General features: G+C 47.8%; 17 non-coding genes across 17 annotated transcripts; all 17 read right to left on the bottom strand.

Annotated features, from left to right (window-relative positions):
• Positions 1–1,136: 1,136 nt before the first annotated feature.
• LOC142720668 (U2 spliceosomal RNA) lies at positions 1,137–1,328 on the bottom strand. Its single transcript, XR_012873445.1, has one exon. It is a non-coding gene; the product is annotated as a U2 spliceosomal RNA (small nuclear RNA).
• Positions 1,329–2,623: 1,295 nt separating this feature from the next.
• LOC142720552 (U2 spliceosomal RNA) lies at positions 2,624–2,814 on the bottom strand. The gene has a single exon (XR_012873329.1). It is a non-coding gene; the product is annotated as a U2 spliceosomal RNA (small nuclear RNA).
• Positions 2,815–4,106: 1,292 nt separating this feature from the next.
• LOC142720551 (U2 spliceosomal RNA) lies at positions 4,107–4,297 on the bottom strand. Its single transcript, XR_012873328.1, has one exon. It is a non-coding gene; the product is annotated as a U2 spliceosomal RNA (small nuclear RNA).
• Positions 4,298–5,585: 1,288 nt separating this feature from the next.
• LOC142720548 (U2 spliceosomal RNA) lies at positions 5,586–5,776 on the bottom strand. The gene has a single exon (XR_012873326.1). It is a non-coding gene; the product is annotated as a U2 spliceosomal RNA (small nuclear RNA).
• Positions 5,777–7,032: 1,256 nt separating this feature from the next.
• LOC142720657 (U2 spliceosomal RNA) lies at positions 7,033–7,223 on the bottom strand. The gene has a single exon (XR_012873434.1). It is a non-coding gene; the product is annotated as a U2 spliceosomal RNA (small nuclear RNA).
• A 1,288-nt stretch (positions 7,224–8,511) lies between these two features.
• LOC142720547 (U2 spliceosomal RNA) lies at positions 8,512–8,702 on the bottom strand. Its single transcript, XR_012873325.1, has one exon. It is a non-coding gene; the product is annotated as a U2 spliceosomal RNA (small nuclear RNA).
• Positions 8,703–10,002: 1,300 nt separating this feature from the next.
• Positions 10,003–10,193, bottom strand: LOC142720546 (U2 spliceosomal RNA). The gene has a single exon (XR_012873324.1). It is a non-coding gene; the product is annotated as a U2 spliceosomal RNA (small nuclear RNA).
• Positions 10,194–11,485: 1,292 nt separating this feature from the next.
• On the bottom strand, positions 11,486–11,676 carry LOC142720545 (U2 spliceosomal RNA). The gene has a single exon (XR_012873323.1). It is a non-coding gene; the product is annotated as a U2 spliceosomal RNA (small nuclear RNA).
• Positions 11,677–12,988: 1,312 nt separating this feature from the next.
• On the bottom strand, positions 12,989–13,179 carry LOC142720544 (U2 spliceosomal RNA). Its single transcript, XR_012873322.1, has one exon. It is a non-coding gene; the product is annotated as a U2 spliceosomal RNA (small nuclear RNA).
• A 1,276-nt stretch (positions 13,180–14,455) lies between these two features.
• LOC142720543 (U2 spliceosomal RNA) lies at positions 14,456–14,646 on the bottom strand. Its single transcript, XR_012873320.1, has one exon. It is a non-coding gene; the product is annotated as a U2 spliceosomal RNA (small nuclear RNA).
• A 1,292-nt stretch (positions 14,647–15,938) lies between these two features.
• Positions 15,939–16,129, bottom strand: LOC142720542 (U2 spliceosomal RNA). Its single transcript, XR_012873319.1, has one exon. It is a non-coding gene; the product is annotated as a U2 spliceosomal RNA (small nuclear RNA).
• A 1,288-nt stretch (positions 16,130–17,417) lies between these two features.
• Positions 17,418–17,608, bottom strand: LOC142720541 (U2 spliceosomal RNA). Its single transcript, XR_012873318.1, has one exon. It is a non-coding gene; the product is annotated as a U2 spliceosomal RNA (small nuclear RNA).
• A 1,276-nt stretch (positions 17,609–18,884) lies between these two features.
• LOC142720540 (U2 spliceosomal RNA) lies at positions 18,885–19,075 on the bottom strand. Its single transcript, XR_012873317.1, has one exon. It is a non-coding gene; the product is annotated as a U2 spliceosomal RNA (small nuclear RNA).
• A 1,284-nt stretch (positions 19,076–20,359) lies between these two features.
• LOC142720665 (U2 spliceosomal RNA) lies at positions 20,360–20,550 on the bottom strand. The gene has a single exon (XR_012873442.1). It is a non-coding gene; the product is annotated as a U2 spliceosomal RNA (small nuclear RNA).
• A 1,292-nt stretch (positions 20,551–21,842) lies between these two features.
• Positions 21,843–22,033, bottom strand: LOC142720539 (U2 spliceosomal RNA). Its single transcript, XR_012873316.1, has one exon. It is a non-coding gene; the product is annotated as a U2 spliceosomal RNA (small nuclear RNA).
• Positions 22,034–23,313: 1,280 nt separating this feature from the next.
• Positions 23,314–23,504, bottom strand: LOC142720536 (U2 spliceosomal RNA). Its single transcript, XR_012873314.1, has one exon. It is a non-coding gene; the product is annotated as a U2 spliceosomal RNA (small nuclear RNA).
• Positions 23,505–24,808: 1,304 nt separating this feature from the next.
• On the bottom strand, positions 24,809–24,999 carry LOC142720535 (U2 spliceosomal RNA). Its single transcript, XR_012873313.1, has one exon. It is a non-coding gene; the product is annotated as a U2 spliceosomal RNA (small nuclear RNA).
• Positions 25,000–26,072: the final 1,073 nt, after the last annotated feature.

Raw genomic sequence — 26,072 nt, 5'->3', positions numbered from 1 at the left:
TTTGCTTCTTTTGCTTGCACCACAATGCAGTGCTGAAAGAGGAGGAATCTACATAAAAACGCCTTCCTGGCAACGCCCAAATGCCCTGCTGCCATGCAGATAAACACTGGCAGCGGCAGCAAGTGCATGCCCACAGCCACCCCTTGTTCCTTCACACCTTGTATCAGCTGTAATCCAGTCCAGTCCAGTGCTGCCTGCTGAGCAGCACTGACCAACACTGCCTGGGCCCAGGCTTTTATCTCTGAGGCCCCATTATGATGTCAGAAAGCTGGCTCTGGAATCCTGAGGGCTCCACTATGACACGTGCAAAGTTCCGTCTGAACTTTATATAAGACGGTGAGGCTCAGTCAGTCACTCAGTGTTGCCTGAGAGGGCAACACTGCAACAGCCGGCCGCCAGGCTGTCTTTTTTTTGCACAGCTAGTTGCCTCCAGGAGGCCACAAGAGGGAGACAAGGGACTGCAAAATGGAAAATAGGCATCCACCAACTTTACAGACAACTTCTCCTTGCTCCTACAACCTCCATACTTGCACAGTTTGTTATTCTTCTAGGTAACATAGTAACAAATCCAAATTGCTGCTCTCTTTGTAGGCAAGCAAGGCTTTGTTGCAACTGCAATTCTTACTTCTTCTTGAAATGTAGGGACGACAGTACATTCCATCACATCCATCTAGTGTACACAGGTAGGTCCATTGTGGCGGGCAGGCGAGCGGGCGGGCTGCTTTATTGGCTGTTTGCTGTTCCCCTACTCCACTCCACTATTTGACTGTTGTGCTGCATCAATCAATCAATCAATCAATCAATCAATCAATCAATCAATCAATCAATCAATCAATCAGTGGCTGGCTCAGGTGCAGCTCTTTAACTTACCTAAAAGGGAGGGCGGAGAGAAGACAAGGAAGGTGAATGAGGTGTTCCAATGTGAAATGCCGGAAACACAGAAACACAGACGACACACAACAAGAGGTGGCAATCTATTCATTAATTGCATTTAATCAATGAGCTCATTATCACTCATGCATTGTCCAACAGGTGTTGAAATAATGGGATTAAAAGGGGAGATCCCTTCAGAAAGACAGAAACAATAGCAAAGACAAAAAACACTTTTGGAATCTGCTTTTAGTCAACACATAAGGAAAGGGTGCACCGGTCCTGGAAATACTGCAATACCAGGTCAATGCGTGGAGTGGACAGAGCAAGCTCTATTTCCATCTCCCTGTTCTAAAAATCCATTTAAATATATGGGTCCCAGATAGGGGACGTATCAGATATTAAACTGATAAGAACAGATACTACACTTGATCTTAGCCAAAAGGCCGAGAAGCGATAACCGAACGGGCCGCGCGTTGCCCGAGCCTGCCCGATACTGCTGTTCAGCCCTTGCAGCGATTCAGCCTACTTCTAGGCAATTCCATGGGGTCCTGCAGGCTCACACACTCACAGCTACACGGGAGGTGAATAAAGGCCGGAGAGGAAGCCAGACAGGATTTGCTTCTTTTGCTTGCACCACAATGCAGTGCTGAAAGAGGAGGAATCTACATAAAAACGCCTTCCTGGCAACGCCCAAATGCCCTGCTGCCATGCAGATAAACACTGGCAGCGGCAGCAAGTGCATGCCCACAGCCACCCCTTGTTCCTTCACACCTTGTATCAGCTGTAATCCAGTCCAGTCCAGTGCTGCCTGCTGAGCAGCACTGACCAACACTGCCTGGGCCCGCAGCACTGACCAACACTGCCTGGGCCCAGGCTTTTATCTCTGAGGCCCCATTATGATGTCAGAAAGCTGGCTCTGGAATCCTGAGGGCTCCACTATGACACGTGCAAAGTTCCGTCTGAACTTTATATAAGACGGTGAGGCTCAGTCAGTCACTCAGTGTTGCCTGAGAGGGCAACACTGCAACAGCCGGCCGCCAGGCTGTCTTTTTTTTGCACAGCTAGTTGCCTCCAGGAGGCCACAAGAGGGAGACAAGGGACTGCAAAATGGAAAATAGGCATCCACCAACTTTACAGACAACTTCTCCTTGCTCCTACAACCTCCATCCTTGCACAGTTTGTTATTCTTCTAGGTAACATAGTAACAAATCCAAATTGCTGCTCTCTTTGTAGGCAAGCAAGGCTTTGTTGCAACTGCAATTCTTACTTCTTCTTGAAATGTAGGGACGACAGTACATTCCATCACATCCATCTAGTGTACACAGGTAGGTCCATTGTGGCGGGCAGGCGAGCGGGCGGGCTGCTTTATTGGCTGTTTGCTGTTCCCCTACTCCACTCCACTATTTGACTGTTGTGCTGCATCAATCAATCAATCAATCAATCAATCAATCAGTGGCTGGCTCAGGTGCAGCTCTTTAACTTATCTAAAAGGGAGGGCGGAGAGAAGACAAGGAAGGTGAATGAGGTGTTCCAATGTGAAATGCCGGAAACACAGAAACACAGACGACACACAACAAGAGGTGGCAATCTATTCATTAATTGCATTTAATCAATGAGCTCATTATCACTCATGCATTGTCCAACAGGTGTTGAAATAATGGGATTAAAAGGGGAGATCCCTTCAGAAAGACAGAAACAATAGCAAAGACAAAAAACACTTTTGGAATCTGCTTTTAGTCAACACATAAGGAAAGGGTGCACCGGTCCTGGAAATACTGCAATACCAGGTCAATGCGTGGAGTGGACAGAGCAAGCTCTATTTCCATCTCCCTGTTCTAAAAATCCATTTAATATATGGTCCCCAGATAGGGGACGTATCAGATATTAAACTGATAAGAACAGATACTACACTTGATCTTAGCCAAAAGGCCGAGAAGCGATAACCCGAACGGGCCGCGCGTTGCCCGAGCCTGCCCGATACTGCTGTTCAGCCCTTGCAGCGATTCAGCCTACTTCTAGGCAATTCCATGGGGCCCTGCAGGCTCACACACTCACAGCTACACGGGAGGTGAATAAAGGCCGGAGAGGAAGCCAGACAGGATTTGCTTCTTTTGCTTGCACCACAATGCAGTGCTGAAAGAGGAGGAATCTACATAAAAACGCCTTCCTGGCAACGCCCAAATGCCCTGCTGCCATGCAGATAAACACTGGCAGCGGCAGCAAGTGCATGCCCACAGCCACCCCTTGTTCCTTCACACCTTGTATCAGCTGTAATCCAGTCCAGTCCAGTGCTGCCTGCTGAGCAGCACTGACCAACACTGCCTGGGCCCAGGCTTTTATCTCTGAGGCCCCATTATGATGTCAGAAAGCTGGCTCTGGAATCCTGAGGGCTCCACTATGACACGTGCAAAGTTCCGTCTGAACTTTATATAAGACGGTGAGGCTCAGTCAGTCACTCAGTGTTGCCTGAGAGGGCAACACTGCAACAGCCGGCCGCCAGGCTGTCTTTTTTTTGCACAGCTAGTTGCCTCCAGGAGGCCACAAGAGGGAGACAAGGGACTGCAAAATGGAAAATAGGCATCCACCAACTTTACAGACAACTTCTCCTTGCTCCTACAACCTCCATCCTTGCACAGTTTGTTATTCTTCTAGGTAACATAGTAACAAATCCAAATTGCTGCTCTCTTTGTAGGCAAGCAAGGCTTTGTTGCAACTGCAATTCTTACTTCTTCTTGAAATGTAGGGACGACAGTACATTCCATCACATCCATCTAGTGTACACAGGTAGGTCCATTGTGGCGGGCAGGCGAGCGGGCGGGCTGCTTTATTGGCTGTTTGCTGTTCCCCTACTCCACTCCACTATTTGACTGTTGTGCTGCATCAATCAATCAATCAATCAATCAATCAATCAATCAATCAATCAATCAATCAATCAGTGGCTGGCTCAGGTGCAGCTCTTTAACTTACCTAAAAGGGAGGGCGGAGAGAAGACAAGGAAGGTGAATGAGGTGTTCCAATGTGAAATGCCGGAAACACAGAAACACAGACGACACACAACAAGAGGTGGCAATCTATTCATTAATTGCATTTAATCAATGAGCTCATTATCACTCATGCATTGTCCAACAGGTGTTGAAATAATGGGATTAAAAGGGGAGATCCCTTCAGAAAGACAGAAACAATAGCAAAGACAAAAAACACTTTTGGAATCTGCTTTTAGTCAACACATAAGGAAAGGGTGCACCGGTCCTGGAAATACTGCAATACCAGGTCAATGCGTGGAGTGGACAGAGCAAGCTCTATTTCCATCTCCCTGTTCTAAAAATCCATTTAATATATGGTCCCCAGATAGGGGACGTATCAGATATTAAACTGATAAGAACAGATACTACACTTGATCTTAGCCAAAAGGCCGAGAAGCGATAACCCGAACGGGCCGCGCGTTGCCCGAGCCTGCCCGATACTGCTGTTCAGCCCTTGCAGCGATTCAGCCTACTTCTAGGCAATTCCATGGGGCCCTGCAGGCTCACACACTCACAGCTACACGGGAGGTGAATAAAGGCCAGAGAGGAAGCCAGACAGGATTTGCTTATTTTGCTTGCACCACAATGCAGTGCTGAAAGAGGAGGAATCTACATAAAAACGCCTTCCTGGCAACGCCCAAATGCCCTGCTGCCATGCAGATAAACACTGGCAGCGGCAGCAAGTGCATGCCCACAGCCACCCCTTGTTCCTTCACACCTTGTATCAGCTGTAATCCAGTCCAGTCCAGTGCTGCCTGCTGAGCAGCACTGACCAACACTGCCTGGGCCCAGGCTTTTATCTCTGAGGCCCCATTATGATGTCAGAAAGCTGGCTCTGGAATCCTGAGGGCTCCACTATGACACGTGCAAAGTTCCGTCTGAACTTTATATAAGACGGTGAGGCTCAGTCAGTCACTCAGTGTTGCCTGAGAGGGCAACACTGCAACAGCCGGCCGCCAGGCTGTCTTTTTTTTGCACAGCTAGTTGCCTCCAGGAGGCCACAAGAGGGAGACAAGGGACTGCAAAATGGAAAATAGGCATCCACCAACTTTACAGACAACTTCTCCTTGCTCCTACAACCTCCATCCTTGCACAGTTTGTTATTCTTCTAGGTAACATAGTAACAAATCCAAATTGCTGCTCTCTTTGTAGGCAAGCAAGGCTTTGTTGCAACTGCAATTCTTACTTCTTCTTGAAATGTAGGGACGACAGTACATTCCATCACATCCATCTAGTGTACACAGGTAGGTCCATTGTGGCGGGCAGGCGAGCGGGCGGGCTGCTTTATTGGCTGTTTGCTGTTCCCCTACTCCACTCCACTATTTGACTGTTGTGCTGCATCAATCAATCAATCAATCAATCAATCAATCAATCAATCAATCAATCAATCAGTGGCTGGCTCAGGTGCAGCTCTTTAACTTACCTAAAAGGGAGGGCGGAGAGAAGACAAGGAAGGTGAATGAGGTGTTCCAATGTGAAATGCCGGAAACACAGAAACACAGACGACACACAACAAGAGGTGGCAATCTATTCATTAATTGCATTTAATCAATGAGCTCATTATCACTCATGCATTGTCCAACAGGTGTTGAAATAATGGGATTAAAAGGGGAGATCCCTTCAGAAAGACAGAAACAATAGCAAAGACAAAAAACACTTTTGGAATCTGCTTTTAGTCAACACATAAGGAAAGGGTGCACCGGTCCTGGAAATACTGCAATACCAGGTCAATGCGTGGAGTGGACAGAGCAAGCTCTATTTCCATCTCCCTGTTCTAAAAATCCATTTAATATATGGTCCCCAGATAGGGGACGTATCAGATATTAAACTGATAAGAACAGATACTACACTTGATCTTAGCCAAAAGGCCGAGAAGCGATAACCCGAACGGGCCGCGCGTTGCCCGAGCCTGCCCGATACTGCTGTTCAGCCCTTGCAGCGATTCAGCCTACTTCTAGGCAATTCCATGGGGCCCTGCAGGCTCACACACTCACAGCTACACGGGAGGTGAATAAAGGCCGGAGAGGAAGCCAGACAGGATTTGCTTCTTTTGCTTGCACCACAATGCAGTGCTGAAAGAGGAGGAATCTACATAAAAACGCCTTCCTGGCAACGCCCAAATGCCCTGCTGCCATGCAGATAAACACTGGCAGCGGCAGCAAGTGCATGCCCACAGCCACCCCTTGTTCCTTCACACCTTGTATCAGCTGTAATCCAGTCCAGTCCAGTGCTGCCTGCTGAGCAGCACTGACCAACACTGCCTGGGCCCAGGCTTTTATCTCTGAGGCCCCATTATGATGTCAGAAAGCTGGCTCTGGAATCCTGAGGGCTCCACTATGACACGTGCAAAGTTCCGTCTGAACTTTATATAAGACGGTGAGGCTCAGTCAGTCACTCAGTGTTGCCTGAGAGGGCAACACTGCAACAGCCGGCCGCCAGGCTGTCTTTTTTTTGCACAGCTAGTTGCCTCCAGGAGGCCACAAGAGGGAGACAAGGGACTGCAAAATGGAAAATAGGCATCCACCAACTTTACAGACAACTTCTCCTTGCTCCTACAACCTCCATCCTTGCACAGTTTGTTATTCTTCTAGGTAACATAGTAACAAATCCAAATTGCTGCTCTCTTTGTAGGCAAGCAAGGCTTTGTTGCAACTGCAATTCTTACTTCTTCTTGAAATGTAGGGACGACAGTACATTCCATCACATCCATCTAGTGTACACAGGTAGGTCCATTGTGGCGGGCAGGCGAGCGGGCGGGCTGCTTTATTGGCTGTTTGCTGTTCCCCTACTCCACTCCACTATTTGACTGTTGTGCTGCATCAATCAATCAATCAATCAATCAATCAGTGGCTGGCTCAGGTGCAGCTCTTTAACTTACCTAAAAGGGAGGGCGGAGAGAAGACAAGGAAGGTGAATGAGGTGTTCCAATGTGAAATGCCGGAAACACAGACGACACACAACAAGAGGTGGCAATCTATTCATTAATTGCATTTAATCAATGAGCTCATTATCACTCATGCATTGTCCAACAGGTGTTGAAATAATGGGATTAAAAGGGGAGATCCCTTCAGAAAGACAGAAACAATAGCAAAGACAAAAAACACTTTTGGAATCTGCTTTTAGTCAACACATAAGGAAAGGGTGCACCGGTCCTGGAAATACTGCAATACCAGGTCAATGCGTGGAGTGGACAGAGCAAGCTCTATTTCCATCTCCCTGTTCTAAAAATCCATTTAATATATGGTCCCCAGATAGGGGACGTATCAGATATTAAACTGATAAGAACAGATACTACACTTGATCTTAGCCAAAAGGCCGAGAAGCAATAACCCGAACGGGCCGCGCGTTGCCCGAGCCTGCCCGATACTGCTGTTCAGCCCTTGCAGCGATTCAGCCTACTTCTAGGCAATTCCATGGGGCCCTGCAGGCTCACACACTCACAGCTACACGGGAGGTGAATAAAGGCCGGAGAGGAAGCCAGACAGGATTTGCTTCTTTTGCTTGCACCACAATGCAGTGCTGAAAGAGGAGGAATCTACATAAAAACGCCTTCCTGGCAACGCCCAAATGCCCTGCTGCCATGCAGATAAACACTGGCAGCGGCAGCAAGTGCATGCCCACAGCCACCCCTTGTTCCTTCACACCTTGTATCAGCTGTAATCCAGTCCAGTCCAGTGCTGCCTGCTGAGCAGCACTGACCAACACTGCCTGGGCCCAGGCTTTTATCTCTGAGGCCCCATTATGATGTCAGAAAGCTGGCTCTGGAATCCTGAGGGCTCCACTATGACACGTGCAAAGTTCCGTCTGAACTTTATATAAGACGGTGAGGCTCAGTCAGTCACTCAGTGTTGCCTGAGAGGGCAACACTGCAACAGCCGGCCGCCAGGCTGTCTTTTTTTTGCACAGCTAGTTGCCTCCAGGAGGCCACAAGAGGGAGACAAGGGACTGCAAAATGGAAAATAGGCATCCACCAACTTTACAGACAACTTCTCCTTGCTCCTACAACCTCCATCCTTGCACAGTTTGTTATTCTTCTAGGTAACATAGTAACAAATCCAAATTGCTGCTCTCTTTGTAGGCAAGCAAGGCTTTGTTGCAACTGCAATTCTTACTTCTTCTTGAAATGTAGGGACGACAGTACATTCCATCACATCCATCTAGTGTACACAGGTAGGTCCATTGTGGCGGGCAGGCGAGCGGGCGGGCTGCTTTATTGGCTGTTTGCTGTTCCCCTACTCCACTCCACTATTTGACTGTTGTGCTGCATCAATCAATCAATCAATCAATCAATCAATCAATCAATCAATCAATCAATCAGTGGCTGGCTCAGGTGCAGCTCTTTAACTTACCTAAAAGGGAGGGCGGAGAGAAGACAAGGAAGGTGAATGAGGTGTTCCAATGTGAAATGCCGGAAACACAGAAACACAGACGACACACAACAAGAGGTGGCAATCTATTCATTAATTGCATTTAATCAATGAGCTCATTATCACTCATGCATTGTCCAACAGGTGTTGAAATAATGGGATTAAAAGGGGAGATCCCTTCAGAAAGACAGAAACAATAGCAAAGACAAAAAACACTTTTGGAATCTGCTTTTAGTCAACACATAAGGAAAGGGTGCACCGGTCCTGGAAATACTGCAATACCAGGTCAATGCGTGGAGTGGACAGAGCAAGCTCTATTTCCATCTCCCTGTTCTAAAAATCCATTTAATATATGGTCCCCAGATAGGGGACGTATCAGATATTAAACTGATAAGAACAGATACTACACTTGATCTTAGCCAAAAGGCCGAGAAGCGATAACCCGAACGGGCCGCGCGTTGCCCGAGCCTGCCCGATACTGCTGTTCAGCCCTTGCAGCGATTCAGCCTACTTCTAGGCAATTCCATGGGGCCCTGCAGGCTCACACACTCACAGCTACACGGGAGGTGAATAAAGGCCGGAGAGGAAGCCAGACAGGATTTGCTTCTTTTGCTTGCACCACAATGCAGTGCTGAAAGAGGAGGAATCTACATAAAAACGCCTTCCTGGCAACGCCCAAATGCCCTGCTGCCATGCAGATAAACACTGGCAGCGGCAGCAAGTGCATGCCCACAGCCACCCCTTGTTCCTTCACACCTTGTATCAGCTGTAATCCAGTCCAGTCCAGTGCTGCCTGCTGAGCAGCACTGACCAACACTGCCTGGGCCCAGGCTTTTATCTCTGAGGCCCCATTATGATGTCAGAAAGCTGGCTCTGGAATCCTGAGGGCTCCACTATGACACGTGCAAAGTTCCGTCTGAACTTTATATAAGACGGTGAGGCTCAGTCAGTCACTCAGTGTTGCCTGAGAGGGCAACACTGCAACAGCCGGCCGCCAGGCTGTCTTTTTTTTGCACAGCTAGTTGCCTCCAGGAGGCCACAAGAGGGAGACAAGGGACTGCAAAATGGAAAATAGGCATCCACCAACTTTACAGACAACTTCTCCTTGCTCCTACAACCTCCATCCTTGCACAGTTTGTTATTCTTCTAGGTAACATAGTAACAAATCCAAATTGCTGCTCTCTTTGTAGGCAAGCAAGGCTTTGTTGCAACTGCAATTCTTACTTCTTCTTGAAATGTAGGGACGACAGTACATTCCATCACATCCATCTAGTGTACACAGGTAGGTCCATTGTGGCGGGCAGGCGAGCGGGCGGGCTGCTTTATTGGCTGTTTGCTGTTCCCCTACTCCACTCCACTATTTGACTGTTGTGCTGCATCAATCAATCAATCAATCAATCAATCAATCAATCAATCAATCAATCAATCAATCAATCAATCAGTGGCTGGCTCAGGTGCAGCTCTTTAACTTACCTAAAAGGGAGGGCGGAGAGAAGACAAGGAAGGTGAATGAGGTGTTCCAATGTGAAATGCCGGAAACACAGAAACACAGACGACACACAACAAGAGGTGGCAATCTATTCATTAATTGCATTTAATCAATGAGCTCATTATCACTCATGCATTGTCCAACAGGTGTTGAAATAATGGGATTAAAAGGGGAGATCCCTTCAGAAAGACAGAAACAATAGCAAAGACAAAAAACACTTTTGGAATCTGCTTTTAGTCAACACATAAGGAAAGGGTGCACCGGTCCTGGAAATACTGCAATACCAGGTCAATGCGTGGAGTGGACAGAGCAAGCTCTATTTCCATCTCCCTGTTCTAAAAATCCATTTAATATATGGTCCCCAGATAGGGGACGTATCAGATATTAAACTGATAAGAACAGATACTACACTTGATCTTAGCCAAAAGGCCGAGAAGCGATAACCCGAACGGGCCGCGCGTTGCCCGAGCCTGCCCGATACTGCTGTTCAGCCCTTGCAGCGATTCAGCCTACTTCTAGGCAATTCCATGGGGCCCTGCAGGCTCACACACTCACAGCTACACGGGAGGTGAATAAAGGCCGGAGAGGAAGCCAGACAGGATTTGCTTCTTTTGCTTGCACCACAATGCAGTGCTGAAAGAGGAGGAATCTACATAAAAACGCCTTCCTGGCAACGCCCAAATGCCCTGCTGCCATGCAGATAAACACTGGCAGCGGCAGCAAGTGCATGCCCACAGCCACCCCTTGTTCCTTCACACCTTGTATCAGCTGTAATCCAGTCCAGTCCAGTGCTGCCTGCTGAGCAGCACTGACCAACACTGCCTGGGCCCAGGCTTTTATCTCTGAGGCCCCATTATGATGTCAGAAAGCTGGCTCTGGAATCCTGAGGGCTCCACTATGACACGTGCAAAGTTCCGTCTGAACTTTATATAAGACGGTGAGGCTCAGTCAGTCACTCAGTGTTGCCTGAGAGGGCAACACTGCAACAGCCGGCCGCCAGGCTGTCTTTTTTTTGCACAGCTAGTTGCCTCCAGGAGGCCACAAGAGGGAGACAAGGGACTGCAAAATGGAAAATAGGCATCCACCAACTTTACAGACAACTTCTCCTTGCTCCTACAACCTCCATCCTTGCACAGTTTGTTATTCTTCTAGGTAACATAGTAACAAATCCAAATTGCTGCTCTCTTTGTAGGCAAGCAAGGCTTTGTTGCAACTGCAATTCTTACTTCTTCTTGAAATGTAGGGACGACAGTACATTCCATCACATCCATCTAGTGTACACAGGTAGGTCCATTGTGGCGGGCAGGCGAGCGGGCGGGCTGCTTTATTGGCTGTTTGCTGTTCCCCTACTCCACTCCACTATTTGACTGTTGTGCTGCATCAATCAATCAATCAATCAATCAATCAATCAATCAATCAATCAATCAATCAATCAGTGGCTGGCTCAGGTGCAGCTCTTTAACTTACCTAAAAGGGAGGGCGGAGAGAAGACAAGGAAGGTGAATGAGGTGTTCCAATGTGAAATGCCGGAAACACAGAAACACAGACGACACACAACAAGAGGTGGCAATCTATTCATTAATTGCATTTAATCAATGAGCTCATTATCACTCATGCATTGTCCAACAGGTGTTGAAATAATGGGATTAAAAGGGGAGATCCCTTCAGAAAGACAGAAACAATAGCAAAGACAAAAAACACTTTTGGAATCTGCTTTTAGTCAACACATAAGGAAAGGGTGCACCGGTCCTGGAAATACTGCAATACCAGGTCAATGCGTGGAGTGGACAGAGCAAGCTCTATTTCCATCTCCCTGTTCTAAAAATCCATTTAATATATGGTCCCCAGATAGGGGACGTATCAGATATTAAACTGATAAGAACAGATACTACACTTGATCTTAGCCAAAAGGCCGAGAAGCGATAACCCGAACGGGCCGCGCGTTGCCCGAGCCTGCCCGATACTGCTGTTCAGCCCTTGCAGCGATTCAGCCTACTTCTAGGCAATTCCATGGGGCCCTGCAGGCTCACACACTCACAGCTACACGGGAGGTGAATAAAGGCCGGAGAGGAAGCCAGACAGGATTTGCTTCTTTTGCTTGCACCACAATGCAGTGCTGAAAGAGGAGGAATCTACATAAAAACGCCTTCCTGGCAACGCCCAAATGCCCTGCTGCCATGCAGATGAACACTGGCAGCGGCAGCAAGTGCATGCCCACAGCCACCCCTTGTTCCTTCACACCTTGTATCAGCTGTAATCCAGTCCAGTCCAGTGCTGCCTGCTGAGCAGCACTGACCAACACTGCCTGGGCCCAGGCTTTTATCTCTGAGGCCCCATTATGATGTCAGAAAGCTGGCTCTGGAATCCTGAGGGCTCCACTATGACACGTGCAAAGTTCCGTCTGAACTTTATATAAGACGGTGAGGCTCAGTCAGTCACTCAGTGTTGCCTGAGAGGGCAACACTGCAACAGCCGGCCGCCAGGCTGTCTTTTTTTTGCACAGCTAGTTGCCTCCAGGAGGCCACAAGAGGGAGACAAGGGACTGCAAAATGGAAAATAGGCATCCACCAACTTTACAGACAACTTCTCCTTGCTCCTACAACCTCCATCCTTGCACAGTTTGTTATTCTTCTAGGTAACATAGTAACAAATCCAAATTGCTGCTCTCTTTGTAGGCAAGCAAGGCTTTGTTGCAACTGCAATTCTTACTTCTTCTTGAAATGTAGGGACGACAGTACATTCCATCACATCCATCTAGTGTACACAGGTAGGTCCATTGTGGCGGGCAGGCGAGCGGGCGGGCTGCTTTATTGGCTGTTTGCTGTTCCCCTACTCCACTCCACTATTTGACTGTTGTGCTGCATCAATCAATCAATCAATCAATCAATCAATCAATCAATCAATCAATCAATCAATCAATCAATCAATCAATCAATCAGTGGCTGGCTCAGGTGCAGCTCTTTAACTTACCTAAAAGGGAGGGCGGAGAGAAGACAAGGAAGGTGAATGAGGTGTTCCAATGTGAAATGCCGGAAACACAGAAACACAGACGACACACAACAAGAGGTGGCAATCTATTCATTAATTGCATTTAATCAATGAGCTCATTATCACTCATGCATTGTCCAACAGGTGTTGAAATAATGGGATTAAAAGGGGAGATCCCTTCAGAAAGACAGAAACAATAGCAAAGACAAAAAACACTTTTGGAATCTGCTTTTAGTCAACACATAAGGAAAGGGTGCACCGGTCCTGGAAATACTGCAATACCAGGTCAATGCGTGGAGTGGACAGAGCAAGCTCTATTTCCATCTCCCTGTTCTAAAAATCCATTTAATATATGGTCCCCAGATAGGGGACGTATCAGATATTAAACTGATAAGAACAGATACTACACTTGATCTTAGCCAAAAGGCCGAGAAGCGATAACCCGAACGGGCCGCGCGTTGCCCGAGCCTGCCCGATACTGCTGTTCAGCCCTTGCAGCGATTCAGCCTACTTCTAGGCAATTCCATGGGGCCCTGCAGGCTCACACACTCACAGCTACACGGGAGGTGAATAAAGGCCGGAGAGGAAGCCAGACAGGATTTGCTTCTTTTGCTTGCACCACAATGCAGTGCTGAAAGAGGAGGAATCTACATAAAAACGCCTTCCTGGCAACGCCCAAATGCCCTGCTGCCATGCAGATAAACACTGGCAGCGGCAGCAAGTGCATGCCCACAGCCACCCCTTGTTCCTTCACACCTTGTATCAGCTGTAATCCAGTCCAGTCCAGTGCTGCCTGCTGAGCAGCACTGACCAACACTGCCTGGGCCCAGGCTTTTATCTCTGAGGCCCCATTATGATGTCAGAAAGCTGGCTCTGGAATCCTGAGGGCTCCACTATGACACGTGCAAAGTTCCGTCTGAACTTTATATAAGACGGTGAGGCTCAGTCAGTCACTCAGTGTTGCCTGAGAGGGCAACACTGCAACAGCCGGCCGCCAGGCTGTCTTTTTTTTGCACAGCTAGTTGCCTCCAGGAGGCCACAAGAGGGAGACAAGGGACTGCAAAATGGAAAATAGGCATCCAACAACTTTACAGACAACTTCTCCTTGCTCCTACAACCTCCATCCTTGCACAGTTTGTTATTCTTCTAGGTAACATAGTAACAAATCCAAATTGCTGCTCTCTTTGTAGGCAAGCAAGGCTTTGTTGCAACTGCAATTCTTACTTCTTCTTGAAATGTAGGGACGACAGTACATTCCATCACATCCATCTAGTGTACACAGGTAGGTCCATTGTGGCGGGCAGGCGAGCGGGCGGGCTGCTTTATTGGCTGTTTGCTGTTCCCCTACTCCACTCCACTATTTGACTGTTGTGCTGCATCAATCAATCAATCAATCAATCAATCAATCAATCAATCAGTGGCTGGCTCAGGTGCAGCTCTTTAACTTACCTAAAAGGGAGGGCGGAGAGAAGACAAGGATGGTGAATGAGGTGTTCCAATGTGAAATGCCGGAAACACAGAAACACAGACGACACACAACAAGAGGTGGCAATCTATTCATTAATTGCATTTAATCAATGAGCTCATTATCACTCATGCATTGTCCAACAGGTGTTGAAATAATGGGATTAAAAGGGGAGATCCCTTCAGAAAGACAGAAACAATAGCAAAGACAAAAAACACTTTTGGAATCTGCTTTTAGTCAACACATAAGGAAAGGGTGCACCGGTCCTGGAAATACTGCAATACCAGGTCAATGCGTGGAGTGGACAGAGCAAGCTCTATTTCCATCTCCCTGTTCTAAAAATCCATTTAATATATGGTCCCCAGATAGGGGACGTATCAGATATTAAACTGATAAGAACAGATACTACACTTGATCTTAGCCAAAAGGCCGAGAAGCGATAACCCGAACGGGCCGCGCGTTGCCCGAGCCTGCCCGATACTGCTGTTCAGCCCTTGCAGCGATTCAGCCTACTTCTAGGCAATTCCATGGGGCCCTGCAGGCTCACACACTCACAGCTACACGGGAGGTGAATAAAGGCCGGAGAGGAAGCCAGACAGGATTTGCTTCTTTTGCTTGCACCACAATGCAGTGCTGAAAGAGGAGGAATCTACATAAAAACGCCTTCCTGGCAACGCCCAAATGCCCTGCTGCCATGCAGATAAACACTGGCAGCGGCAGCAAGTGCATGCCCACAGCCACCCCTTGTTCCTTCACACCTTGTATCAGCTGTAATCCAGTCCAGTCCAGTGCTGCCTGCTGAGCAGCACTGACCAACACTGCCTGGGCCCAGGCTTTTATCTCTGAGGCCCCATTATGATGTCAGAAAGCCGGCTCTGGAATCCTGAGGGCTCCACTATGACACGTGCAAAGTTCCGTCTGAACTTTATATAAGACGGTGAGGCTCAGTCAGTCACTCAGTGTTGCCTGAGAGGGCAACACTGCAACAGCCGGCCGCCAGGCTGTCTTTTTTTTGCACAGCTAGTTGCCTCCAGGAGGCCACAAGAGGGAGACAAGGGACTGCAAAATGGAAAATAGGCATCCACCAACTTTACAGACAACTTCTCCTTGCTCCTACAACCTCCATCCTTGCACAGTTTGTTATTCTTCTAGGTAACATAGTAACAAATCCAAATTGCTGCTCTCTTTGTAGGCAAGCAAGGCTTTGTTGCAACTGCAATTCTTACTTCTTCTTGAAATGTAGGGACGACAGTACATTCCATCACATCCATCTAGTGTACACAGGTAGGTCCATTGTGGCGGGCAGGCGAGCGGGCGGGCTGCTTTATTGGCTGTTTGCTGTTCCCCTACTCCACTCCACTATTTGACTGTTGTGCTGCATCAATCAATCAATCAATCAATCAATCAATCAATCAATCAATCAATCAATCAATCAGTGGCTGGCTCAGGTGCAGCTCTTTAACTTACCTAAAAGGGAGGGCGGAGAGAAGACAAGGAAGGTGAATGAGGTGTTCCAATGTGAAATGCCGGAAACACAGAAACACAGACGACACACAACAAGAGGTGGCAATCTATTCATTAATTGCATTTAATCAATGAGCTCATTATCACTCATGCATTGTCCAACAGGTGTTGAAATAATGGGATTAAAAGGGGAGATCCCTTCAGAAAGACAGAAACAATAGCAAAGACAAAAAACACTTTTGGAATCTGCTTTTAGTCAACACATAAGGAAAGGGTGCACCGGTCCTGGAAATACTGCAATACCAGGTCAATGCGTGGAGTGGACAGAGCAAGCTCTATTTCCATCTCCCTGTTCTAAAAATCCATTTAATATATGGTCCCCAGATAGGGGACGTATCAGATATTAAACTGATAAGAACAGATACTACACTTGATCTTAGCCAAAAGGCCGAGAAGCGATAACCCGAACGGGCCGCGCGTTGCCCGAGCCTGCCCGATACTGCTGTTCAGCCCTTGCAGCGATTCAGCCTACTTCTAGGCAATTCCATGGGGCCCTGCAGGCTCACACACTCACAGCTACACGGGAGGTGAATAAAGGCCGGAGAGGAAGCCAGACAGGATTTGCTTCTTTTGCTTGCACCACAATGCAGTGCTGAAAGAGGAGGAATCTACATAAAAACGCCTTCCTGGCAACGCCCAAATGCCCTGCTGCCATGCAGATAAACACTGGCAGCGGCAGCAAGTGCATGCCCACAGCCACCCCTTGTTCCTTCACACCTTGTATCAGCTGTAAGTCCAGTCCAGTGCTGCCTGCTGAGCAGCACTGACCAACACTGCCTGGGCCCAGGCTTTTATCTCTGAGGCCCCATTATGATGTCAGAAAGCTGGCTCTGGAATCCTGAGGGCTCCACTATGACACGTGCAAAGTTCCGTCTGAACTTTATATAAGACGGTGAGGCTCAGTCAGTCACTCAGTGTTGCCTGAGAGGGCAACACTGCAACAGCCGGCCGCCAGGCTGTCTTTTTTTTGCACAGCTAGTTGCCTCCAGGAGGCCACAAGAGGGAGACAAGGGACTGCAAAATGGAAAATAGGCATCCACCAACTTTACAGACAACTTCTCCTTGCTCCTACAACCTCCATCCTTGCACAGTTTGTTATTCTTCTAGGTAACATAGTAACAAATCCAAATTGCTGCTCTCTTTGTAGGCAAGCAAGGCTTTGTTGCAACTGCAATTCTTACTTCTTCTTGAAATGTAGGGACGACAGTACATTCCATCACATCCATCTAGTGTACACAGGTAGGTCCATTGTGGCGGGCAGGCGAGCGGGCGGGCTGCTTTATTGGCTGTTTGCTGTTCCCCTACTCCACTCCACTATTTGACTGTTGTGCTGCATCAATCAATCAATCAATCAATCAATCAATCAATCAATCAATCAATCAATCAATCAGTGGCTGGCTCAGGTGCAGCTCTTTAACTTACCTAAAAGGGAGGGCGGAGAGAAGACAAGGAAGGTGAATGAGGTGTTCCAATGTGAAATGCCGGAAACACAGAAACACAGACGACACACAACAAGAGGTGGCAATCTATTCATTAATTGCATTTAATCAATGAGCTCATTATCACTCATGCATTGTCCAACAGGTGTTGAAATAATGGGATTAAAAGGGGAGATCCCTTCAGAAAGACAGAAACAATAGCAAAGACAAAAAACACTTTTGGAATCTGCTTTTAGTCAACACATAAGGAAAGGGTGCACCGGTCCTGGAAATACTGCAATACCAGGTCAATGCGTGGAGTGGACAGAGCAAGCTCTATTTCCATCTCCCTGTTCTAAAAATCCATTTAATATATGGTCCCCAGATAGGGGACGTATCAGATATTAAACTGATAAGAACAGATACTACACTTGATCTTAGCCAAAAGGCCGAGAAGCGATAACCCGAACGGGCCGCGCGTTGCCCGAGCCTGCCCGATACTGCTGTTCAGCCCTTGCAGCGATTCAGCCTACTTCTAGGCAATTCCATGGGGCCCTGCAGGCTCACACACTCACAGCTACACGGGAGGTGAATAAAGGCCGGAGAGGAAGCCAGACAGGATTTGCTTCTTTTGCTTGCACCACAATGCAGTGCTGAAAGAGGAGGAATCTACATAAAAACGCCTTCCTGGCAACGCCCAAATGCCCTGCTGCCATGCAGATAAACACTGGCAGCGGCAGCAAGTGCATGCCCACAGCCACCCCTTGTTCCTTCACACCTTGTATCAGCTGTAATCCAGTCCAGTCCAGTGCTGCCTGCTGAGCAGCACTGACCAACACTGCCTGGGCCCAGGCTTTTATCTCTGAGGCCCCATTATGATGTCAGAAAGCTGGCTCTGGAATCCTGAGGGCTCCACTATGACACGTGCAAAGTTCCGTCTGAACTTTATATAAGACGGTGAGGCTCAGTCAGTCACTCAGTGTTGCCTGAGAGGGCAACACTGCAACAGCCGGCCGCCAGGCTGTCTTTTTTTTGCACAGCTAGTTGCCTCCAGGAGGCCACAAGAGGGAGACAAGGGACTGCAAAATGGAAAATAGGCATCCACCAACTTTACAGACAACTTCTCCTTGCTCCTACAACCTCCATCCTTGCACAGTTTGTTATTCTTCTAGGTAACATAGTAACAAATCCAAATTGCTGCTCTCTTTGTAGGCAAGCAAGGCTTTGTTGCAACTGCAATTCTTACTTCTTCTTGAAATGTAGGGACGACAGTACATTCCATCACATCCATCTAGTGTACACAGGTAGGTCCATTGTGGCGGGCAGGCGAGCGGGCGGGCTGCTTTATTGGCTGTTTGCTGTTCCCCTACTCCACTCCACTATTTGACTGTTGTGCTGCATCAATCAATCAATCAATCAATCAATCAATCAATCAATCAGTGGCTGGCTCAGGTGCAGCTCTTTAACTTACCTAAAAGGGAGGGCGGAGAGAAGACAAGGAAGGTGAATGAGGTGTTCCAATGTGAAATGCCGGAAACACAGAAACACAGACGACACACAACAAGAGGTGGCAATCTATTCATTAATTGCATTTAATCAATGAGCTCATTATCACTCATGCATTGTCCAACAGGTGTTGAAATAATGGGATTAAAAGGGGAGATCCCTTCAGAAAGACAGAAACAATAGCAAAGACAAAAAACACTTTTGGAATCTGCTTTTAGTCAACACATAAGGAAAGGGTGCACCGGTCCTGGAAATACTGCAATACCAGGTCAATGCGTGGAGTGGACAGAGCAAGCTCTATTTCCATCTCCCTGTTCTAAAAATCCATTTAATATATGGTCCCCAGATAGGGGACGTATCAGATATTAAACTGATAAGAACAGATACTACACTTGATCTTAGCCAAAAGGCCGAGAAGCGATAACCCGAACGGGCCGCGCGTTGCCCGAGCCTGCCCGATACTGCTGTTCAGCCCTTGCAGCGATTCAGCCTACTTCTAGGCAATTCCATGGGGCCCTGCAGGCTCACACACTCACAGCTACACGGGAGGTGAATAAAGGCCGGAGAGGAAGCCAGACAGGATTTGCTTCTTTTGCTTGCACCACAATGCAGTGCTGAAAGAGGAGGAATCTACATAAAAACGCCTTCCTGGCAACGCCCAAATGCCCTGCTGCCATGCAGATAAACACTGGCAGCGGCAGCAAGTGCATGCCCACAGCCACCCCTTGTTCCTTCACACCTTGTATCAGCTGTAATCCAGTCCAGTCCAGTGCTGCCTGCTGAGCAGCACTGACCAACACTGCCTGGGCCCAGGCTTTTATCTCTGAGGCCCCATTATGATGTCAGAAAGCTGGCTCTGGAATCCTGAGGGCTCCACTATGACACGTGCAAAGTTCCGTCTGAACTTTATATAAGACGGTGAGGCTCAGTCAGTCACTCAGTGTTGCCTGAGAGGGCAACACTGCAACAGCCGGCCGCCAGGCTGTCTTTTTTTTGCACAGCTAGTTGCCTCCAGGAGGCCACAAGAGGGAGACAAGGGACTGCAAAATGGAAAATAGGCATCCACCAACTTTACAGACAACTTCTCCTTGCTCCTACAACCTCCATCCTTGCACAGTTTGTTATTCTTCTAGGTAACATAGTAACAAATCCAAATTGCTGCTCTCTTTGTAGGCAAGCAAGGCTTTGTTGCAACTGCAATTCTTACTTCTTCTTGAAATGTAGGGACGACAGTACATTCCATCACATCCATCTAGTGTACACAGGTAGGTCCATTGTGGCGGGCAGGCGAGCGGGCGGGCTGCTTTATTGGCTGTTTGCTGTTCCCCTACTCCACTCCACTATTTGACTGTTGTGCTGCATCAATCAATCAATCAATCAATCAATCAATCAATCAATCAATCAATCAGTGGCTGGCTCAGGTGCAGCTCTTTAACTTACCTAAAAGGGAGGGCGGAGAGAAGACAAGGAAGGTGAATGAGGTGTTCCAATGTGAAATGCCGGAAACACAGAAACACAGACGACACACAACAAGAGGTGGCAATCTATTCATTAATTGCATTTAATCAATGAGCTCATTATCACTCATGCATTGTCCAACAGGTGTTGAAATAATGGGATTAAAAGGGGAGATCCCTTCAGAAAGACAGAAACAATAGCAAAGACAAAAAACACTTTTGGAATCTGCTTTTAGTCAACACATAAGGAAAGGGTGCAGCGGTCCTGGAAATACTGCAATACCAGGTCAATGCGTGGAGTGGACAGAGCAAGCTCTATTTCCATCTCCCTGTTCTAAAAATCCATTTAATATATGGTCCCCAGATAGGGGACGTATCAGATATTAAACTGATAAGAACAGATACTACACTTGATCTTAGCCAAAAGGCCGAGAAGCGATAACCCGAACGGGCCGCGCGTTGCCCGAGCCTGCCCGATACTGCTGTTCAGCCCTTGCAGCGATTCAGCCTACTTCTAGGCAATTCCATGGGGCCCTGCAGGCTCACACACTCACAGCTACACGGGAGGTGAATAAAGGCCGGAGAGGAAGCCAGACAGGATTTGCTTCTTTTGCTTGCACCACAATGCAGTGCTGAAAGAGGAGGAATCTACATAAAAACGCCTTCCTGGCAACGCCCAAATGCCCTGCTGCCATGCAGATAAACACTGGCAGCGGCAGCAAGTGCATGCCCACAGCCACCCCTTGTTCCTTCACACCTTGTATCAGCTGTAATCCAGTCCAGTCCAGTGCTGCCTGCTGAGCAGCACTGACCAACACTGCCTGGGCCCAGGCTTTTATCTCTGAGGCCCCATTATGATGTCAGAAAGCTGGCTCTGGAATCCTGAGGGCTCCACTATGACACGTGCAAAGTTCCGTCTGAACTTTATATAAGACGGTGAGGCTCAGTCAGTCACTCAGTGTTGCCTGAGAGGGCAATACTGCAACAGCCGGCCGCCAGGCTGTCTTTTTTTTGCACAGCTAGTTGCCTCCAGGAGGCCACAAGAGGGAGACAAGGGACTGCAAAATGGAAAATAGGCATCCACCAACTTTACAGACAACTTCTCCTTGCTCCTACAACCTCCATCCTTGCACAGTTTGTTATTCTTCTAGGTAACATAGTAACAAATCCAAATTGCTGCTCTCTTTGTAGGCAAGCAAGGCTTTGTTGCAACTGCAATTCTTACTTCTTCTTGAAATGTAGGGACGACAGTACATTCCATCACATCCATCTAGTGTACACAGGTAGGTCCATTGTGGCGGGCAGGCGAGCGGGCGGGCTGCTTTATTGGCTGTTTGCTGTTCCCCTACTCCACTCCACTATTTGACTGTTGTGCTGCATCAATCAATCAATCAATCAATCAATCAATCAATCAATCAATCAATCAATCAATCAGTGGCTGGCTCAGGTGCAGCTCTTTAACTTACCTAAAAGGGAGGGCGGAGAGAAGACAAGGAAGGTGAATGAGGTGTTCCAATGTGAAATGCCGGAAACACAGAAACACAGACGACACACAACAAGAGGTGGCAATCTATTCATTAATTGCATTTAATCAATGAGCTCATTATCACTCATGCATTGTCCAACAGGTGTTGAAATAATGGGATTAAAAGGGGAGATCCCTTCAGAAAGACAGAAACAATAGCAAAGACAAAAAACACTTTTGGAATCTGCTTTTAGTCAACACATAAGGAAAGGGTGCACCGGTCCTGGAAATACTGCAATACCAGGTCAATGCGTGGAGTGGACAGAGCAAGCTCTATTTCCATCTCCCTGTTCTAAAAATCCATTTAATATATGGTCCCCAGATAGGGGACGTATCAGATATTAAACTGATAAGAACAGATACTACACTTGATCTTAGCCAAAAGGCCGAGAAGCGATAACCCGAACGGGCCGCGCGTTGCCCGAGCCTGCCCGATACTGCTGTTCAGCCCTTGCAGCGATTCAGCCTACTTCTAGGCAATTCCATGGGGCCCTGCAGGCTCACACACTCACAGCTACACGGGAGGTGAATAAAGGCCGGAGAGGAAGCCAGACAGGATTTGCTTCTTTTGCTTGCACCACAATGCAGTGCTGAAAGAGGAGGAATCTACATAAAAACGCCTTCCTGGCAACGCCCAAATGCCCTGCTGCCATGCAGATAAACACTGGCAGCGGCAGCAAGTGCATGCCCACAGCCACCCCTTGTTCCTTCACACCTTGTATCAGCTGTAATCCAGTCCAGTCCAGTGCTGCCTGCTGAGCAGCACTGACCAACACTGCCTGGGCCCAGGCTTTTATCTCTGAGGCCCCATTATGATGTCAGAAAGCTGGCTCTGGAATCCTGAGGGCTCCACTATGACACGTGCAAAGTTCCGTCTGAACTTTATATAAGACGGTGAGGCTCAGTCAGTCACTCAGTGTTGCCTGAGAGGGCAACACTGCAACAGCCGGCCGCCAGGCTGTCTTTTTTTTGCACAGCTAGTTGCCTCCAGGAGGCCACAAGAGGGAGACAAGGGACTGCAAAATGGAAAATAGGCATCCACCAACTTTACAGACAACTTCTCCTTGCTCCTACAACCTCCATCCTTGCACAGTTTGTTATTCTTCTAGGTAACATAGTAACAAATCCAAATTGCTGCTCTCTTTGTAGGCAAGCAAGGCTTTGTTGCAACTGCAATTCTTACTTCTTCTTGAAATGTAGGGACGACAGTACATTCCATCACATCCATCTAGTGTACACAGGTAGGTCCATTGTGGCGGGCAGGCGAGCGGGCGGGCTGCTTTATTGGCTGTTTGCTGTTCCCCTACTCCACTCCACTATTTGACTGTTGTGCTGCATCAATCAATCAATCAATCAATCAATCAATCAATCAATCAATCAGTGGCTGGCTCAGGTGCAGCTCTTTAACTTACCTAAAAGGGAGGGCGGAGAGAAGACAAGGAAGGTGAATGAGGTGTTCCAATGTGAAATGCCGGAAACACAGAAACACAGACGACACACAACAAGAGGTGGCAATCTATTCATTAATTGCATTTAATCAATGAGCTCATTATCACTCATGCATTGTCCAACAGGTGTTGAAATAATGGGATTAAAAGGGGAGATCCCTTCAGAAAGACAGAAACAATAGCAAAGACAAAAAACACTTTTGGAATCTGCTTTTAGTCAACACATAAGGAAAGGGTGCACCGGTCCTGGAAATACTGCAATACCAGGTCAATGCGTGGAGTGGACAGAGCAAGCTCTATTTCCATCTCCCTGTTCTAAAAATCCATTTAATATATGGTCCCCAGATAGGGGACGTATCAGATATTAAACTGATAAGAACAGATACTACACTTGATCTTAGCCAAAAGGCCGAGAAGCGATAACCCGAACGGGCCGCGCGTTGCCCGAGCCTGCCCGATACTGCTGTTCAGCCCTTGCAGCGATTCAGCCTACTTCTAGGCAATTCCATGGGGCCCTGCAGGCTCACACACTCACAGCTACACGGGAGGTGAATAAAGGCCGGAGAGGAAGCCAGACAGGATTTGCTTCTTTTGCTTGCACCACAATGCAGTGTTGAAAGAGGAGGAATCTACATAAAAACGCCTTCCTGGCAACGCCCAAATGCCCTGCTGCCATGCAGATAAACACTGGCAGCGGCAGCAAGTGCATGCCCACAGCCACCCCTTGTTCCTTCACACCTTGTATCAGCTGTAATCCAGTCCAGTCCAGTGCTGCCTGCTGAGCAGCACTGACCAACACTGCCTGGGCCCAGGCTTTTATCTCTGAGGCCCCATTATGATGTCAGAAAGCTGGCTCTGGAATCCTGAGGGCTCCACTATGACACGTGCAAAGTTCCGTCTGAACTTTATATAAGACGGTGAGGCTCAGTCAGTCACTCAGTGTTGCCTGAGAGGGCAACACTGCAACAGCCGGCCGCCAGGCTGTCTTTTTTTTGCACAGCTAGTTGCCTCCAGGAGGCCACAAGAGGGAGACAAGGGACTGCAAAATGGAAAATAGGCATCCACCAACTTTACAGACAACTTCTCCTTGCTCCTACAACCTCCATCCTTGCACAGTTTGTTATTCTTCTAGGTAACATAGTAACAAATCCAAATTGCTGCTCTCTTTGTAGGCAAGCAAGGCTTTGTTGCAACTGCAATTCTTACTTCTTCTTGAAATGTAGGGACGACAGTACATTCCATCACATCCATCTAGTGTACACAGGTAGGTCCATTGTGGCGGGCAGGCGAGCGGGCGGGCTGCTTTATTGGCTGTTTGCTGTTCCCCTACTCCACTCCACTATTTGACTGTTGTGCTGCATCAATCAATCAATCAATCAATCAATCAATCAATCAATCAATCAATCAATCAATCAATCAATCAATCAGTGGCTGGCTCAGGTGCAGCTCTTTAACTTACCTAAAAGGGAGGGCGGAGAGAAGACAAGGAAGGTGAATGAGGTGTTCCAATGTGAAATGCCGGAAACACAGAAACACAGACGACACACAACAAGAGGTGGCAATCTATTCATTAATTGCATTTAATCAATGAGCTCATTATCACTCATGCATTGTCCAACAGGTGTTGAAATAATGGGATTAAAAGGGGAGATCCCTTCAGAAAGACAGAAACAATAGCAAAGACAAAAAACACTTTTGGAATCTGCTTTTAGTCAACACATAAGGAAAGGGTGCACCGGTCCTGGAAATACTGCAATACCAGGTCAATGCGTGGAGTGGACAGAGCAAGCTCTATTTCCATCTCCCTGTTCTAAAAATCCATTTAATATATGGTCCCCAGATAGGGGACGTATCAGATATTAAACTGATAAGAACAGATACTACACTTGATCTTAGCCAAAAGGCCGAGAAGCGATAACCCGAACGGGCCGCGCGTTGCCCGAGCCTGCCCGATACTGCTGTTCAGCCCTTGCAGCGATTCAGCCTACTTCTAGGCAATTCCATGGGGCCCTGCAGGCTCACACACTCACAGCTACACGGGAGGTGAATAAAGGCCGGAGAGGAAGCCAGACAGGATTTGCTTCTTTTGCTTGCACCACAATGCAGTGCTGAAAGAGGAGGAATCTACATAAAAACGCCTTCCTGGCAACGCCCAAATGCCCTGCTGCCATGCAGATAAACACTGGCAGCGGCAGCAAGTGCATGCCCACAGCCACCCCTTGTTCCTTCACACCTTGTATCAGCTGTAATCCAGTCCAGTCCAGTGCTGCCTGCTGAGCAGCACTGACCAACACTGCCTGGGCCCAGGCTTTTATCTCTGAGGCCCCATTATTATGTCAGAAAGCTGGCTCTGGAATCCTGAGGGCTCCACTATGACACGTGCAAAGTTCCGTCTGAACTTTATATAAGACGGTGAGGCTCAGTCAGTCACTCAGTGTTGCCTGAGAGGGCAACACTGCAACAGCCGGCCGCCAGGCTGTCTTTTTTTTGCACAGCTAGTTGCCTCCAGGAGGCCACAAGAGGGAGACAAGGGACTGCAAAATGGAAAAAAGGCATCCTCCAACTTTACAGACAACTTCTCCTTGGTCCTACAACCTCCATCCTTGCACAGTTTGTTATTCTTCTAGGTAACATAGTAACAAATCCAAATTGCTGCTCTCTTTGTAGGCAAGCAAGGCTTTGTTGCAACTGCAATTCTTACTTCTTCTTGAAATGTAGGGACGACAGTACATTCCATCACATCCATCTAGTGTACACAGGTAGGTCCATTGTGGCGGGCAGGCGAGCGGGCGGGCTGCTTTATTGGCTGTTTGCTGTTCCCCTACTCCACTCCACTATTTGACTGTTGTGCTGCATCAATCAATCAATCAATCAATCAATCAATCAATCAATCAATCAGTGGCTGGCTCAGGTGCAGCTCTTTAACTTACCTAAAAGGGAGGGCGGAGAGAAGACAAGGAAGGTGAATGAGGTGTTCCAATGTGAAATG

The sequence above is a fragment of the Rhinoderma darwinii genome, unplaced genomic scaffold (genome assembly GCF_050947455.1).
Source record: "Rhinoderma darwinii isolate aRhiDar2 unplaced genomic scaffold, aRhiDar2.hap1 Scaffold_500, whole genome shotgun sequence".
Taxonomy (NCBI): Eukaryota; Metazoa; Chordata; class Amphibia; order Anura; family Rhinodermatidae; genus Rhinoderma; species Rhinoderma darwinii.
The sequence above is the reverse complement of the archived record's forward strand: the minus strand, read 5'-3'. Positions and strand labels throughout refer to the sequence as shown.